Source organism: Temnothorax nylanderi, unplaced genomic scaffold (genome assembly GCF_030848795.1).
Source record: "Temnothorax nylanderi isolate EJ_2023f unplaced genomic scaffold, tnyl_v1.0 TNYL_tig0099_pilon, whole genome shotgun sequence".
NCBI lineage: Eukaryota > Metazoa > Arthropoda > Insecta > Hymenoptera > Formicidae > Temnothorax > Temnothorax nylanderi.
Genome location: NW_027249161.1, coordinates 613222 through 629916, shown reverse-complemented (window position 1 = coordinate 629916; position 16695 = coordinate 613222). Strand labels below are relative to the sequence as shown.

General features: G+C 36.9%; 1 protein-coding gene and 1 long non-coding RNA gene across 5 annotated transcripts in view; one reads left to right on the top strand and one right to left on the bottom strand.

Annotated features, from left to right (window-relative positions):
• Positions 1-16695, top strand: part of Kair1d (Kainate-type ionotropic glutamate receptor subunit 1D) — a 134612-nt gene that overhangs the window by 28341 nt on the left and 89576 nt on the right. The gene's annotated exons all lie outside the window — the stretch shown is intronic.
• Positions 5995-7434, bottom strand: LOC139775491 (uncharacterized). Its single transcript, XR_011718839.1, has 2 exons — positions 7194-7434; positions 5995-6527 (listed from the first exon to the last, which is right to left on the bottom strand). It is a non-coding gene; the product is annotated as an uncharacterized lncRNA (long non-coding RNA).

Genomic DNA, 16695 nt, shown 5'->3' with positions numbered 1-16695 from the left:
ACCTTACAACAATTTGTTCGATACTTTTAGTGTACCGTATATAAAAATTAAAATTTCTTTTTTCTTTGCATTATTCTATTGTTATATTACACAATAGTAAACAATTGCAATTATGACCAATGCTTTTAAATAATAGAGTAGTCCAAAGTAACGGTGAGAGTAACTACCGCCATTTGCAGGAAAATCAAACCGCTAATAATTTTATTAACAGAAAAGCTTTTTTGTAAAGCTGTAAGTAAATTTTTCACGGCTATTTGGCATAAATAATAGATCCACATATGTTTCATAATATTTCAGATTAACTCAATTTAGTCTAATAAAGCATACATTTCTGTGCGAATTCACTCTTCTGTGGGCATGTAAATCGAGGATGTTGTCACGCTTGTATAGTAATTAGCGTTTAATTTGATTTGGTTTATTTGGGTTGGGGGCTGAAGAGCTCTCTACAATAACAAAATAACTGACGGAACGTACGCATTGTTGGAGATGTGGCATTGCAAAGGGAGCCCTCGGACGTGATTGACAGCGGTTCGAAGCACGGCAGCGTGTTAATTTGAGGGATGACCGCATCTACAAGAGCTCCAAATCAAATTATAGGCACACTCCGTGCACAACAGTTATACTCCGCGACTTTTGAATAATTTCATTTTTTCACTATTTACTATCAATTTTTCTCAAAAGATAATCGCAGTGGTCTTGTCATATCTTGCTTCGTTCGTGAAATCTCGTTCACAGTGATATCTACTAGTTATCTAAAAAAGTTCAGGCTGCAATAATAATCAACAGCTCGGCAGAGTAATCAATGTTTCATTTGTGCATTACCTACTTATTACTCGCGGCTTCGTCGAATTGAATTGCGGTTAAAGCAATTTTCACGTTAATCGATAAGATTTTAGGTATTTGCAGCACTATATACAGGGTGCTGAAAAACTATATAGACAAACTCGGTGAGGAGGGTCCAGGGTAACAAGATGAAGGACTTTTTTCCCGGGGGAGAACGGTCAGAAATGCCTCCTTCAGATCCTAAGGGATGGTGAAGGATGTGGGATGATGAGTTTGTGCAAAACTGAAGTGATCCACAAAACTTGTTTTATTGGTGATTGCAGTATAATAGCGCATACGATAGAGAGCCATTGTGACAACTCAAAGCAATTGCTCGAAGTTTCGACCGCCAACCTCATAGCAGAGTTCACAGGGTTTCTGCTTGGAAACTCGTACACGTTTAAAGATGTTTAGCGTGTTGCATATCGACGCTGCCGCGACCGCTATCCTTCCAACGAGTTCCTCAGCTGATTCGATAGATGTCTCATAAATGATGGCCTCATCTACGCATGTGGCCCCAGAAAAAAAAGTTCAGACACGACCTTTACTACCCCTAAGCTCCCGAACTTGACATTTTTTTATCGTTTTCCACCGGGAAAAATTGTTCATCTTGTTTCCCTGGACTTCTCCTCCCACGAGTGTTTGTCTACATAGTTTTTCAGCACCCTGTGTATACATTTGCAAGTAAAAGAATATTTCGTAAATGCATAAATGTACAAATAAATATTCTTAATCTGTGAAAATTTCATTTTTAATTAGAAAAATAAAATATCTTGCGTCTAAAATCATATTTCTTTATATTCGTAAAGTATGCATCTATAGTTAGTCATCATCTTGCGTGTTGCTTTTCAATTTTAAGCATTAGACGAAATTAAAACCGATCTTCAATTGATAACGATAATGAAAATAACGAAGCTGTTATTTTGGGGCAAACAATTTTAGAGAATTTTTCGCGTGGGACAATTTCATATACACGAAAATGTTCCGGACGATGTTCTAAACACAACAAGTGGCCACTATCAACATTGTATTACGATACCGGTAGCATGGCGTTCCGCGTTCCACGTATAGTAGATACTATCGGGACGGTACATAATAATCCACGGTACCGGCAGTGGACCGCATACGCTACTAGCCCACTATACATACATTGTACCTATAGACTTTGACTTAATTACAATGCGGGGTAACGACTACATACATGTAGATCGACTCCCTTCTCGCGATCGCCTAATCCTCGTATTTTCAATATCCATTGACGACCCATACGCACTCTCGTTTTATTAAACTAAAAGTAACCATTCCCGGAATTACGCAAGGAATGAGATTCTATGAAATTTCCCAGACATGTGATTACTCCTGCAGGACTATCTCGCTAATTCTTCGCGTTACAGCTCTATTAACTAAACTGACATTAGACGCGGTAACGCTGCTGGGAGGAGGAGCAAAACTCATTATAACTTAATTTGTGGTCTTCTCGCATTGGAGAGTGTTTTGCGAAAAGTGGAAAAGACACTACTTTACAAGCTATTGTTTTAATATAATTTGCCACTCTTTTGCTGAATTACGCGAAATTAAATGAAATAATTAAATAAATTCTCTTTTGCTTATATAGTATTAATTTTGTAAAATACGAAACTGAAAAGTACATGTTTCCTCTTTTACGCAAGTTATTAATCGAATAAAGTTATTAAATTCGCAACTTTAATAATTATTGTGCAAAATGCTTGGAAATGTTACTTACCTTCATAATCTACTTTTTTAATCAATTTAAACCTGTACTTTTCTTAATAATACGTTGATTCCACATCAATTATTTTTACAACTTTTCTAATTCTCTGATTGTGAGATCTGTGGTGTTCATTTATTTAAAATTAACTAAAAATTTAACGTTATTTACTTATAACAAAGTAAGATTTAATTTGCAAAAGTCATTATCCATCAAAGAATTAATAAAAGATAAAACCGATTGGCTCTTTTTGAATGTATTTAATTATTTCTCGCATTTCAATTATAGACGAACGCAAATGGATACGATAATTACTTGTCGATGCGACAATGACTTGCATGGAAGTTATTCAGATGATCAACAGAGAGTTAACGGATGGAACGGGCGACTATACGTTGCCCGGCGATTTGGTATAATTTTGTCCCGGATCTCGGCGAATAGCCCAGGTGGCTTACTGCCAGATTAGCACCGGATTCAAGTAAATTGTAATTTATTGCGTAACGAATGGCCTTCTATCGATCTAGCGTGATCCATTGATTTCGTATACGTCCCTGCATTTGACGATCGAGATGTATTTGACACGTGTTAGTTAGTGGGCACGTGGTCTTTCTGTAACGGATTAACGACGCGTTCATTTTGACGATTAATTAATGTCACGTTTGCGTTAAATTATTGGAAATTCCTGTACGTTGTATATAAGCGGACAAACCGTTAGTAATTGTGCAATATTGCATGAGTGAAATATAATTTTCATAGAAATGTAAGAACACTAGAAAATGGTCCTTTTTAAGTATTTTACCATTTACGTCGCTGTGTGTAAAATATAAAATTGTGCGCTTTGCAAATTTTTGTTAGAGTGAACGAATGACTATCATCAGATACCGCAATTACAAAAATGGTTGCAGTGAATCAGAGAAATGATAAACAAAGCGGTGTATTAAAAACGTCCGAGTTTTGCGTAATAGGGTAACAGACATTATATTTGCAAATTCTGTATAAATTTTTAAAAGATAAAGCACTGCACAAATAATATATTTTTGAATATACAAGTATCCAATAAAGATAATTGAAACGGAATGATTGAATTGGGAAAGTTCTAATGATTGCTTTACTTAAACACACATAATTTAATACTACAGAGGATATCTCAAATATCGTGACGTTAATGGTTTAAACGTACAAGAATTTTCATAAATTAAACTTTAACGGCGTGTCTGATTTGTCGCCTAATTTTAAATGGGCTTTAATATAATTTTAAATTTATTGCAAGCGAGCTTTGTACGCTCAATTAAAATCTCTTTGGCGTTTAACAGGCATTCGAAACTTACCGTCTTCAATTAGGCGAATCTCTGCGAGCGATGGATTATGCTTTGACCAAAACAGGGAGCTTTGCGATCGACGCAATTTACACGCGGCGGATATATAATCGCGTCATTCGCGTATTTCGATCAGCCGCGATATTATACAATTTACACGCGTGCGACAGCGGAATGCGTAGTGCGTTACACGGCTGTGTGTGACCGCACAAATTCACGCATCGCGCGCACCTTTCAGCCGTTCAGCGTACGCAAATACAACCACGCGCCGCTGCATTTGCATACCGCGGATTCCGCCAGAAAATCGTCCTTCGATCAGATCCGCCGTTCAAAAACAGGCCAGACATTTTGAATCCGTAATCCCGGGTTTTAGCCTTTTGCATTTACATGCGCCAGCTCTTCCCCGACTGCACGCTTCTTGTCCACCGTTCGCGGATTTTATAGTTTTCGTCATATTTATTTTATCATATATATATACACGTGTGTTTCTTGCGTATTGTGTCACTTAATTGTTATGAACTGAACACGTTATCTTATTCTCTTTAATATTTTTTATTTCTTGACGAAACATTTATTCTGCAAATAGTTTTGCTTTGAAGATCAACAATTTTATATCTATCTCTTTTTGTTATACAATTATTTTAATATTTTTTTTATTTTCGGCATTTTTTTAACGTAATTTTATACTAGTATATATAAAAATGCATATTCTAAAAATCTAAAATATCTTTGTTTGCACATGGTCGTAAAAAACTGCATTGCGTTAAAAGTTTTTCAGCCTTTTATATCCTGAGATCTTCAATAAACGTGTACGTCTGATTTAATTTATCAACTAATAAGCGTTAGAATGTCGGGGCGGTTTTAGCAGGCGTTACGTCGTAACACATTACTCGCGTTGTAAAGACATTTCCAATCCTTCATTCTTCCAAGTTGCAGGACCTTACATTACACTGTCGTGGATAAAGTGATGTATCACTTCCCTCTGCGATAAACTCCAAAGGAAGTAATACTTCGAAGGAGAAAGGGGAAAAAGAGGTACCAATCAATTATAGACATGGTAACGTCTTTTGAGTACATTCCATCACGCTCGCGCGACGAAGTCCATTATCCAACGATCTGAAAACAATTATGTGCAAGAAGATTGAATTCCCATCATGTTCCTCGGCAGGGAGGACCGATAGAAGAATAATACTCAAGCTTTGCGTCAGTATAAGCGTTGCGTTGTAATAGGAATGCAGCGGATGCTTCCGATTGCGAGCGAACCGTATCAATCCTGCGTTTATCAGCGATGGAAAAGCGTGTGGTTCGAGAGCCGATATCGATAATCGGCGATTGAATTAATAACGGAAAGAACGCTTTCGCGGGCATGACGCGCTCGGTATCAACGCCATGGCGGGAGGAACGGGTCTCATTCGTGACTCGTTAACGCGAAGCCCCGACAAAACGTGATAAATCGTTCTCTGTCCTATATCGTGTAATTGTCGCGTACCAAACGCGAAACCCCGCGCTGCGCGACCGAACTGGAAATTAATATATTTAAATCCAGCGAGTGCATCTCTCCTCGCCGCGGGTCTTCTCATGCTCGTGCTTGAGCGAATGTACCATTTCCGGCTTTCCGCTCTTCCGCACCTCTCTTCCTCCATCCTACCATTCCGTACTCCAACGTAATCTACGGTTTCGGAGTTTCCTCAATGGATTTTTGGATTACCGCGAGACAAATGACTACTCTTCCCCACGGGAAAAGTATAGAATACTGTAGAACTGTGATTATCCGGCCAATCCTGACAGAGAATTAGCTCGATGTCGGTGGGAATTTCTCCTCCATTACCGAGGTCCACCTTAGAAATTGATGGAAGGAGATATTATGAAGTAATCTTTAATAATCTTAAATTTTTGTGATGTAAATTCATCAAAGTTAAATTGAAAAGTGACTTAAGTTAACATTTGGATTATGAAGACGTTTCGAGTTGTTAGAATTTCAATTTACAAGTTGAACGCTCAATTATATTATATTTATACTAACCATGAAGCTATAAACATTAAAAAGAGTATACAGAGCGACGAGAAAGGAATTTTTTTAAAAACATTAAGCAGCTAGAAATCGGTACAGAAATTAAATATCTACACTTTAAACAGAACATAAAATTTTATTAGAACATTAGTAACAAAATTAAACAAAGAAAATTACAATAAATGTTCAAAATTGCTTCCTTTGACTTTAATACATTTTCGAAGCCGCTTCGAAAATTGTTCACACGCGCAATGCTGCAGGATGGTAATTTTATCCCAGGCACGTTGCAAGGCCACTTCGAGGGACTCCGTTGATTTAAAGCGAGTCCCAGAAATCTTCTGCTCCAAGATGGACAACAGAAAAGTCCATGGGGTTGAAATCCGGCGAGTTTGGCGGTCAAACATCCCAAGTAACATATCGCAGTCGAAATGACATCATTTTGACATCATATTAACCAAACATGACGTAATATTGGGTCAATATGACGTCAAATGATGTCATTTTGACTGCGATGTGTTATTACTTGGGATCCTTGCCCCAAAAATCGAGGAACAGCTTCTTGCACGTCGCAATCGTTGTTCTCGCCGAATGAGCCCAATCTTTCTGGAGCATAAATCCCTCTCCACCGCTCCAGTACTCTTGTCACCCTCTGTATATAACAAAATATAAAAAGATACACATATTTTTTTCTCAGTATGAATTACAGTGTCGCCGACATAACATATTTTTTAACTTTCTCAAGAATTTAACGTATCAGCAACTCGATTTTAAAGTACAAGTTAAATCTGGCTTTTTTCCTTGGTCGATTTCGAAATATTACTATAACTTTCCATCGCGAATTGTCTATAAATATAGGAACCGCCGTAAAACTTCGTGTACAATGCGATTTAAATTCTGTCGTTATCACCCGTTTCATGTATGCGGAAGCGATCGGAATAAACGCTTTGTCTTCATATTCTTTATATCTGCGCGACAACTTTTACGAGCGCGGCCAAAAATGGTGATAAAAATGAAACACATGTTATTATTTGCATTTACTTTGTAAATTGCGTGCCGAAAACAGTGCAATAAAATATAGAAACAAAATTGTAATATTCTAAACGCAATTAACAACATTTATAGTTTAGAAAGTGAGAGAGAGTACCAACTATTAAAATGACGTTACCGAACTCGTCTTACAATTAGTCGTGAGCCATCATTCCCAAGGATTTCGATTGACCGTGTACGTCTGTCGTCTTTGTCAGTAATTAAATATTGTAGCGATCGACTCCCCTCGTTCCGTTCTCAAACCGTATATAGGATCCCACTGACTTACCATGAGAATTTCCGTTCAGGAGATGCCGACTAACTTGCAGATCCAATTATTGGCCGGTATTCATAGTCAGATCTTATATTTAAGATCGTCTTAAGTTTATCTTTAGATGCTGAACAACTCGTTTCATTGGCTACAGAATATCTAAAGATAAACTTAAGACGATCTTATATATAAGATCTGACTATGAATACCGGCCATAGTTATTGTTTTGTCCATGGATGATTACTTCTCTTGATGATGGCTTGGGCTCGACTAAAAGACAGAAAACCCCGGGGGGCTGATTCTGTAATTCTTAACGACAGTTTCGTTATCGTTATATTGTTTGTTGCGCAGCTTTTTTACTATGTGATATTTGTGCAACAACAATAACTATAACAAAGCTGTCGTTTAGTTATATAACTCACAGAATAGGAAAGTACAGTTCTTTCTCTTTGTTTTTTTCTCTCTCGTGCCCCTCTCTGACTCTTCCCTACTCTCACTCTTCCTGTCTCTATTATCCTATTCTATTAACTTCCTAATTCGTTACTTTTCAAGAGAATGATTTAATCGCTTTAGTTGCGCAACGCGAACATAATTTTTGCGGGAACGTTTTCTATACCTTTCTTTCATATGAGGTGATTCAATTGGGACGGATCATCAAAAGAAACGTGCAAACACATCCTAAAACGGTATAATCCTCGTTCGGCATCTACCGGCCGGATTACCGTTCATGCTTTACTTTACTGAGAATTAACGAGCCGAGGAGTAAATAAGCACTCTGCTTGCGATTCACGGGGCCAGTGTTATATGAGCCCCCGCCTCATAAAATTCATAAACCGTCGCCGCGGAGCGTGAGGGAACGAGAATACCGTGAAAATTCCGTCGCCCGATCTACTTTCCCGGACCACTCCGCCTGGTTTGCGGAGTCTTCGTATGTACACAAGGCTTTCAGACATATGTATAGTCTCGTATAATATATTATATACATATATATTGTATATATTATATAACTATATACATGCGCACATATCTGTGTATATATAGACTATCTCACTACTAACATGTTTGTGTTCGCTCAGCTATGAATTGCTTGACCAACCTGGAGGCAGTTTTTTTTTCTCGGGAAAAATCTGGTAAAGATATTTATCGTGTCACCAAAATTTGGTGAATAAATTAAATATTTTCATAATCAAGTTTCTCTAATTAAATTTTGAACAAAAATTAACTGAAGAACATCTTGTACAAAATTAGTAAAAGAGTTTGAATTAATGAAATTTAAAAATATCTTGTAGGCATGAAATATCAGAATATATAAAACAGCAAGCGAAAGAATGAAAATTATTCAACAAATTTATTAAAAATTATCGAACTGTTATCGAAGCGCCATCACACAACTTTCTTGGTACAATATAGATAATTAGATTGAATGAGATTTGAAAGAACGAAATAAATAAAAGCTAAATCAGTTCTTGAAATGTTCACAAAAAAAGAGTTTCTATATTTAACAATATTTAAATATATTTTTCACAATAACCTGTGAGAGAATCAAGAAAGTTTATCAAGAAAGTTATGGGACATTCTATGTCGACACATAAAGCGAATTATATGAGGTATATGGAACCAGGGTAATCCCCGTGCCGTAATCGCGAGACTCTTGAAAAATGGATCGGCCCTACGTTGCTGCGCGTATAATATCGCCCGTAGCAGTAACGTCCGTAATGGCAGCTAAGGTGATCATAAAATGGTCACTATGCCGCTAACAGTAAATCACGATCTCGTCGTCGCGATTACGTTCCACGACTACGATGTCCAGTTTAACGCGACAGTCGAGAAATGAGGCAGATTTTATTTGTGAAGGAATCTTAATTAGTTTTTCTTTTTGCTGTTTCTGAAACGTTTTTATAATATTTAAGTTTTTCGTGCAGCTTAGGAAGCACGAGAAAATCCAGAAACGTTTTTGTCGAAAATTAATTGTTAACTGTGAAACTAAGTCAAAAATATCGTAACAATAAATATAATTTATTATTATGATCGTATCGCATGACTGACGAATTTTATAGCGTGCAGGTTATTTATAAGAAGCATCATTGCGTCGTACCATTTCAAATAATAGCAGTATATCGTAGCGATATTTGTAACAATTGCTCGAAGGCATGTAACCGTAATAATTTGTACTGTTTGTAGTGACATTATCTTTGATGTTCAACTGTAGCTTTTTCAAAATGCATCTCGCGTATCGCGATACATCGTAGACGCTCACCACCCGATGAAACATAAGATTTTATTGCGACGACGTTATGGCAAGGAGAAATGATCGTGCTCGTAGTATCAAGTTGCCAATATCGAATGCATCAGGAGATTCAGATGAGAGAAAATTATATATCCGCTATAAAAGTTAAATTTACAAATCATGCAACACGCATTCGGTATCTTTCTCCATAAATTCAATCTAAAAATACATTTTGTTTGTTATAAATGTCGATATTTCCTTCATCTTTGCACAAAAAACGAAACACTTAACTAAAATATTACAGCAGATATTACAATAGCTATAGGTATTTTTTCTATCTGCTTATCAAAAAATAAGATTGAAAAAAAAAGACTAGCTGAAGAATAAAAATGCAAATTGTGCATACGCCAAATCTATATAATTCGGACCGAAAGCGAATATCGATTTGCTATTTCAATCGTTTCATCATAGCAGTTTGCTTATCATCACCGGAAACGTCTTCGAAGCGGAAGAGATTTCAGTTACCTGCTCGGCCGATAGACTCGGGCCTTTGGAAGAGGGTAGTTAACCGATGGGTAGTTAACTCCGAAAGCGTGCCGTAGGGAGCTGACTAATACGACCTCCCGTGCTAATGCATTAAGCTAATCTTCGAAGTTTCCGCAAAAACTACGCTCGACACGAAGAACTCGAGAGTTTAAAGACCGTCGAAAATGAACTTTTCAACAGCGCGTCGGAAAATTGGTTGCAATTGTAATGAGCACTATCTTTTAACGTTTTAATCGCGTCGGTTTCGATCGTACTTTATCTCTGCACACCCGATCTTAATTTATCATTATCTTTTTTATATTCTATATCTATATGATTACATATGTCTTTACCTATCATACCACGTTCTTTTGAACCCATTATTTTTATATTGTTGTTAAAACATGTTTTTACTTCCAATATACTCAATAATTTACTTTAAATGTCATAAAAGAGATCCCGCTTTCTATAATTATACAACAAAAAAATAATATTTTTAAACAACTTTTTTTATTGCATTTATTATTTTATTTTTTATTTTAATATGCTTTTAATTTGTTGTAGACACTTTAATTACTTTCCCTTATCAGTCAGTTGCGAGTGATTATAAACTGCTATGTCACAACTTGATGGCTAATTAAGTATAATCGCATTCCTTATCTGCATCTTAAAACGATGCTTTTTCTTTAATTTTGATAAGAGTCATCTTGAATGTAAAAGGCCTCGTATAAATCGAAAAAAGTTTTCATGGTTTTATATAACTTATTCTTTCTAGCGATCTGCATACAAATCAATGCGACAGAAGTAGAAAATCGCATTCCATTTAACTTTAAAGCCCCTTGCATAATGCCAGGCGACAGGCAATAGGAACAGGGAATAGAAATCAGAAATCATGTATAAATGCAGAATAAACAGTGATACTGTCAACAGAGGCAATAGACACAGAGTTTCCGTCACGTTGGAAATTCTGTGCCTATTGCCTGTTGTCAACCAATCATAGCATTCGAATTTTTTAGGTTGTAATTAATTTTTTGTTATTTCCTGTTCCTATTGCCTGTTGCCTGGCATTGTGCAAGGGGCTTAACTCTTTCATTGTTTTAAATATAATACGTATCTCTCTTTCTAAGAAAAAAATTCATATACATATATTGCCTGATTTACATGTTCAAAGTTTTGGGATACGCATCTCGCGCTTGCGCCTGCATTAATATACCTAATTTACATAATCCATTTTTCTGAATAAATATTTAATATTTAATATAAACGTTTAAAAGATCATATTTATTAATAGTAAATACAACTAATAATAAAAAAAACTAATGAATATTGAAACGTTAAAAGGAAAAGTTCTCGCTTATTAAACTTGTTATCAAAACTATATTAGAATTTAACTTTAATGCTGTGTTCCTCACAGCATTCGTGTCAGCGATGAAAGGGTTAAAGTTACTATGGAGATGCTAAACGAGACAAAATGAAGAAGCAGCCAAGAACGGGCTGCTTAATATCGAATTACTGAAAGTCGGGAGAACTGCCGAAGTCGTCGCGAAGAATTGCATGAACGACAGTACCATGAGAATAACCCAAGCCCTTTGTAATGTAATTGCATGATAAGGACGAACTTATTCACGATAATAGAAGAAGGTACGAAAGAGTCTCAGGCTTGAATTACCGATAGGTTACAATGATCTTGAAATAAGAGCTAGAGAGATGAAGAATTACTGCCTTTAGATTTTAACGGTTTGCACGGCTACAAAACTCTACGGATTCTTAATTACATCTTAATCATGCATAACGTAATTCCGTCATACCTATTGCACGTTCAAAGTCTTCTTGATATAACTTAATAATGCGAGATAGAATATTTTAATTAAAATAATTTTAACCCTCCATTGTTCTGATTCATCAAACGAACGTCAGTGCTCTCGTATTAGCCCTGCGCCGCGCTTGTACATATGTTTATCAATGTATTAGTGTGATATTGCCACATAGTTTTCTTAGATTAAGGGCTACTATTTCTAACATCTGTTAAATTCTAACCGACCATTAACTTTTCTGAATAGTTAATAGAAGTTGGCTATTCTGAAAAGTTAACGGTCGATTAGAAGTTGAAAATAGTGACCCCTCCCTCCCAAATACAGTCTTGTAAGAACAGGAGGATGAAGCATCAATCGGCACATCAATCTAAAACTTACATTTAGCAACAGCACGAGTCGCGTCGACTCTAATTGTGATATATCTATTTGCTCTTGACATGAGCGCATAGATATATCACATGTTAGTACCTTCAAAGTCTAATCTAAAAATTGTGTTAACGAAATTTTGGAAAATTATCATACAAATATAATCTAAAAGGTTGTAAATGAAAAGTCAAAAAGTTTCAGAGTCAACTTTTGTGTCACATCTATGCAATTAAAGAAATAAGATGTGATGTTAGCGCTCGTCTAACACGAAAGCAATGGAGGGTTAATTATTACGCGCGTTGACATTAAATTAACAATATATAAAAGTTACTATCAATTTGATTAATTTGATTTGACAAATTTGATTTGATTAATATCATTATAAAATTATAACAAAATATAATAAAATAATATCTATACTTTTTCATCTCTCTATCTCTTATTTCGAGATTATCGTAAATCTACACTTTTGAGAAGCGAAAGTGAAAAATTACTGCCAAGCACGGTAAATTAATCGGTCGTCTTTCGCGTTGTAAATAGGGATGCATACACACGCTGAAGGATTACCGATCTCGTAACGCTGACGTCTTCCATTCCCATTCTTTCTGCAGCTGGTCGCTTTTATCTTCGCATCGGAATCGTACCGCGACGGAACGTGATAAAGCGTGTTTCGCACGAGGAAGGGTTCTTTGTCCGACGAGCAATGCATTATTTGTGCGTCTATCGATCTTCGGCCATGAGGAGATCTTCCTTCGCGCACGCCGCTACAGCTCGTTCGACGAATAGACGATAAACGTAAATCCCTCTTGCCGAAGTCAGCCCAACCCCCCAGCGAAGGGAAGCCGCGTATTTAACCTTCGATCGGCGGTAATATTGTAAACCTGCTCGGAATCTTAAATTAGCATGAAATTTTTAGTAGATTGGACACCTCCTGGCAGGAACATCTTTTGTGTTTTCACGGTGAATATAAAACGCTCGTGTTTTAAAACATTCAATACGCATACGTGTCCACACGTTAATTACCCAGATCTAAAGCGGAAAGTGAATTAAAATACAAATTAGTTTGCTTTTTAAAAAGTTTAAACAATTCGAACCGACAAGTGCAGATATCCGCGTGATGATATAGTTACAATGTTGCAGACAGAATGTTGTAACTCTTACAAGAGTTCTGTTCACTTGTACTTGTACTTGATTGAAGAAGATACGAATAAAAGTTAAAACATTCTGCTATTTGCAGCACTGCAGATACTGTGTTATCGTATATGTATCTGCAATATTTATTTAAAATATGAATTACTTCCACTCTTATTTAAAATGTGATTTACTCTTTTTTTTACATAAATTATATATATATATATATATATACACACAGCTTTTATATAAAATAATTTATGATTGAGGTACACACACACATATTTGCAATTTTATCATCATAAATAAATATACTAGGAACGTATATCTTTTTGACCGCAGATATTTTCTGTTTCAAATATTTGCCACAGATACACTGTGACATTAAAGAATTTTGCTTACGTGTGACAGGAACGAAACAATCTACTTATTGCAGTAAAATGGGAATCTGAGATTTTTCTGTTTCATGATGGTGAAGTAAAATCACGATCGTGCGCGTGACGGGTTTCAGTCGGAGGACGGACAGTTAGATTCCACGTAAGAAAACATTCGTTTCTCCTCTAACCCGGGCAGGTTTCATCCGCTCCTGGGTATAGCAGTTAGTTCCCCGAGAACGGCATTAGGAAGATTAAAGGACAATTCGGTCCTCATTGCGAAGGGATTAAAATCACTCTCGGAGCTCTGCAAGTTTCCTTCCCCGGTATCTGTACGCCACGTTGCTTCCCTTCTTCGTCTATCTCGTAGATGTGGTAGATGCAGCCACCTAGCGATCGCGCACCGCTGACGAACGAATTAACATAATCCTGGCCGCGCGCTCTCTCGCTCGTACAATCGACGAGTACGAATCAGCACGCGCATCGGATTTCGTAAACTGTGAGCACGTGAGCAAAAAGACGATTAGTTGGCTCATCGAGTCGCCTTAGGTTTAACGACTGTTTTGGATTAATCACTTATAAATGAACCGTACTGTAAGGGACAGGATAATTTAAAGCGGCCGATTAGGCCGTGAGTTGCCTGTCGTTGAGAAACGATTTGATTTCGCTCGATTTCCTTCGTAATAGTTCGGATTGAGAAATCTATGGCTCTCGATCCCTGCTTATAGAAATAGTTTGGAAATTAGATATCGCAAGCAATTGCTAAAATTCCTTCTCTAACTGTAATTTTCCATGTAATTAGATAATAAAATATAAAATAAACTTGAAAATTTTCAAAATTGTTGAAAATAATTTTAAGAAAGAAGACTATCTCTAAGATAAAAAGTGGAAAAGCGAACATACGTCAACAGGATCAACAGGACCGAAAAGAGCATGAGCTAGAAACCACACTCGATAATACTGATATCTTATTCCGATACTGTCTCTCGAAGCAGGGTGTATCGAGGCCGACCGGTTCCGATACCACGTACGTCTCGTGAAAACGTCGCGCGCGAGACTGGACTTTCCGTCCTCAACGAGGCGTCGACGAGAATTCAATAGAACTCAATGGAATTCAATAGAAGCTATAAATGTCCCAGGTGCCGGAAGTGTCAAGTCGTAAAGCAAAATATCTTATTAACCGCGCCCGTACCAATATCCGGCCACAACTTTCCTCGCGATCTTTATCGGTGATTATTATGCCGCGCGATCCCGGCAAATTTATGAAGAGCGAAAGTGGATTTCGAGAATCTCCCAAGATATTGAGCTTACGCGACCGCGTTAACGCAGACTGTTTCACATTTTGCCGGCTCATCCGCGGACTAGATTTCGCGGATTTCACCGGCTAAGTCGGCGATGCTAACTTCCAACTCGCAAATCAGACTTGTCATCCGAGAAATAAGAATTGAAGGCGAATGTGTGCTCGCAAGTCAGATTGAGAATATAAATCCGCGGATAAAAAGAGAGAGCGGAGGAGAGGCATGCAATGTAGATACTCTTACGCCATCGAATGCCCTAATCTTGAATAAGGAACGAGCGCGAGAGAAAGAGAGAGAGAGAGAGAGAGAGAATAAGGGAGTTTCACCGAGGAAGGAGAAAAGAAAACGAAGTTATGGCTGGTGGCCACCAAACGTACTGAAATACTCGAGTGAAACCGACGGGGAAAAGCCCCGAGAGAATAGAAACATATCACTTTCCTAAGGACAGACAGTAAGAATTTCGACCGCGCAATGTCGAGGAAATGGCAAGAAAAATAAGAGAACTGCATATATATAGGATACTTTAGAAGTTACACACACACACATTAATACTAAACGAGAAAGTTTTATACTTTAATTAGGAAAGTAAAACCGAAAAATACTAAAAATAAGTAAAAAATTAAAAATCTGATCACGTTTCATATTCGTTTACTCCTTTCATAAAGATTTGTCTTTCATATGAAAACTCCAAAGATGATTTTAAAAGTTGCCTACATTTGGAGGGGTAAAAACCATAGTGGTGTAAGTCAAATTTTTAAAAATATTTTCTCGTGTGCATAGATGCAATCTGTACAATATATAAATTGCATCTATGCACACGAGAAAATATTTTTAAAAATTAGACTTACACCACTATGGTTTTTACCCCTCCATTTATACTTTTAATCTTTTTGGGGAATAAAAAAAGTTTTTTTTATATTGTATGATACATTAAATATTCCCGCGTTATATATTTTATGTATTTTACACTATTAGGAAAAAGACCACAGTAAATATTTAATGCCATATCATATTATATTATTATAAGAGACAACTTTAATAAAAAATTTAGACATTTAGGTATTTTCTAATTATTATTATTATTTTTTATATCGAAGTCATGCGTCGAGTTTAAAATTATCTCAGCACGTTTTATGGCTTTAATAAAAAGAAAATTTAAATTTAAATATGGAGTGTCATTGTCATGACTGCAGTTTTGAGGTGAAGGGTGAAATTACAGTCGATGATGAACAGGCGCGATCAAGGTTCACAGATAGAAGGGCTCGAGAAGGGAGGAAGAGAGAACCGCGGGATTAGATATTACTCGGTGCCGGGGTCGCTCTCGCCAACTGGCTTTGATATATTACCGAGTGATAATCCTATCTGTGCGCAAAGCCAGGACACAACGATACAACCAGAGCAACTGGATGCCATGTCGACTCCATTGCACTTACAATATGTATCCAGCTGCCTGCCGGTGAGAGAGCACGAGTAGTATCTAAGACGCTTATAGAGCATAGAAATAACCGCGGTCCTGTGCCACACACTGACGTCTGGTAACAGCCTAAGATGGAAATCCGTGTTAGCGAAGGACGGTCAACTTTGTCAGGAACAATTGCGATGCAATGCAATATTATATCTCGGGAATGCGAGAATAATAAGATATATATCAGATAACGTGAACTGTAATCCTTAGGTTTCCAATGTTGTATAATATGACATTAGTAAAGAAAGCAATTGCTCCATTGTGAGCGATTGTTTCTTCTTTCTTGTTTTATTTTTAAACGAACGAAGAGCAGTCGTATC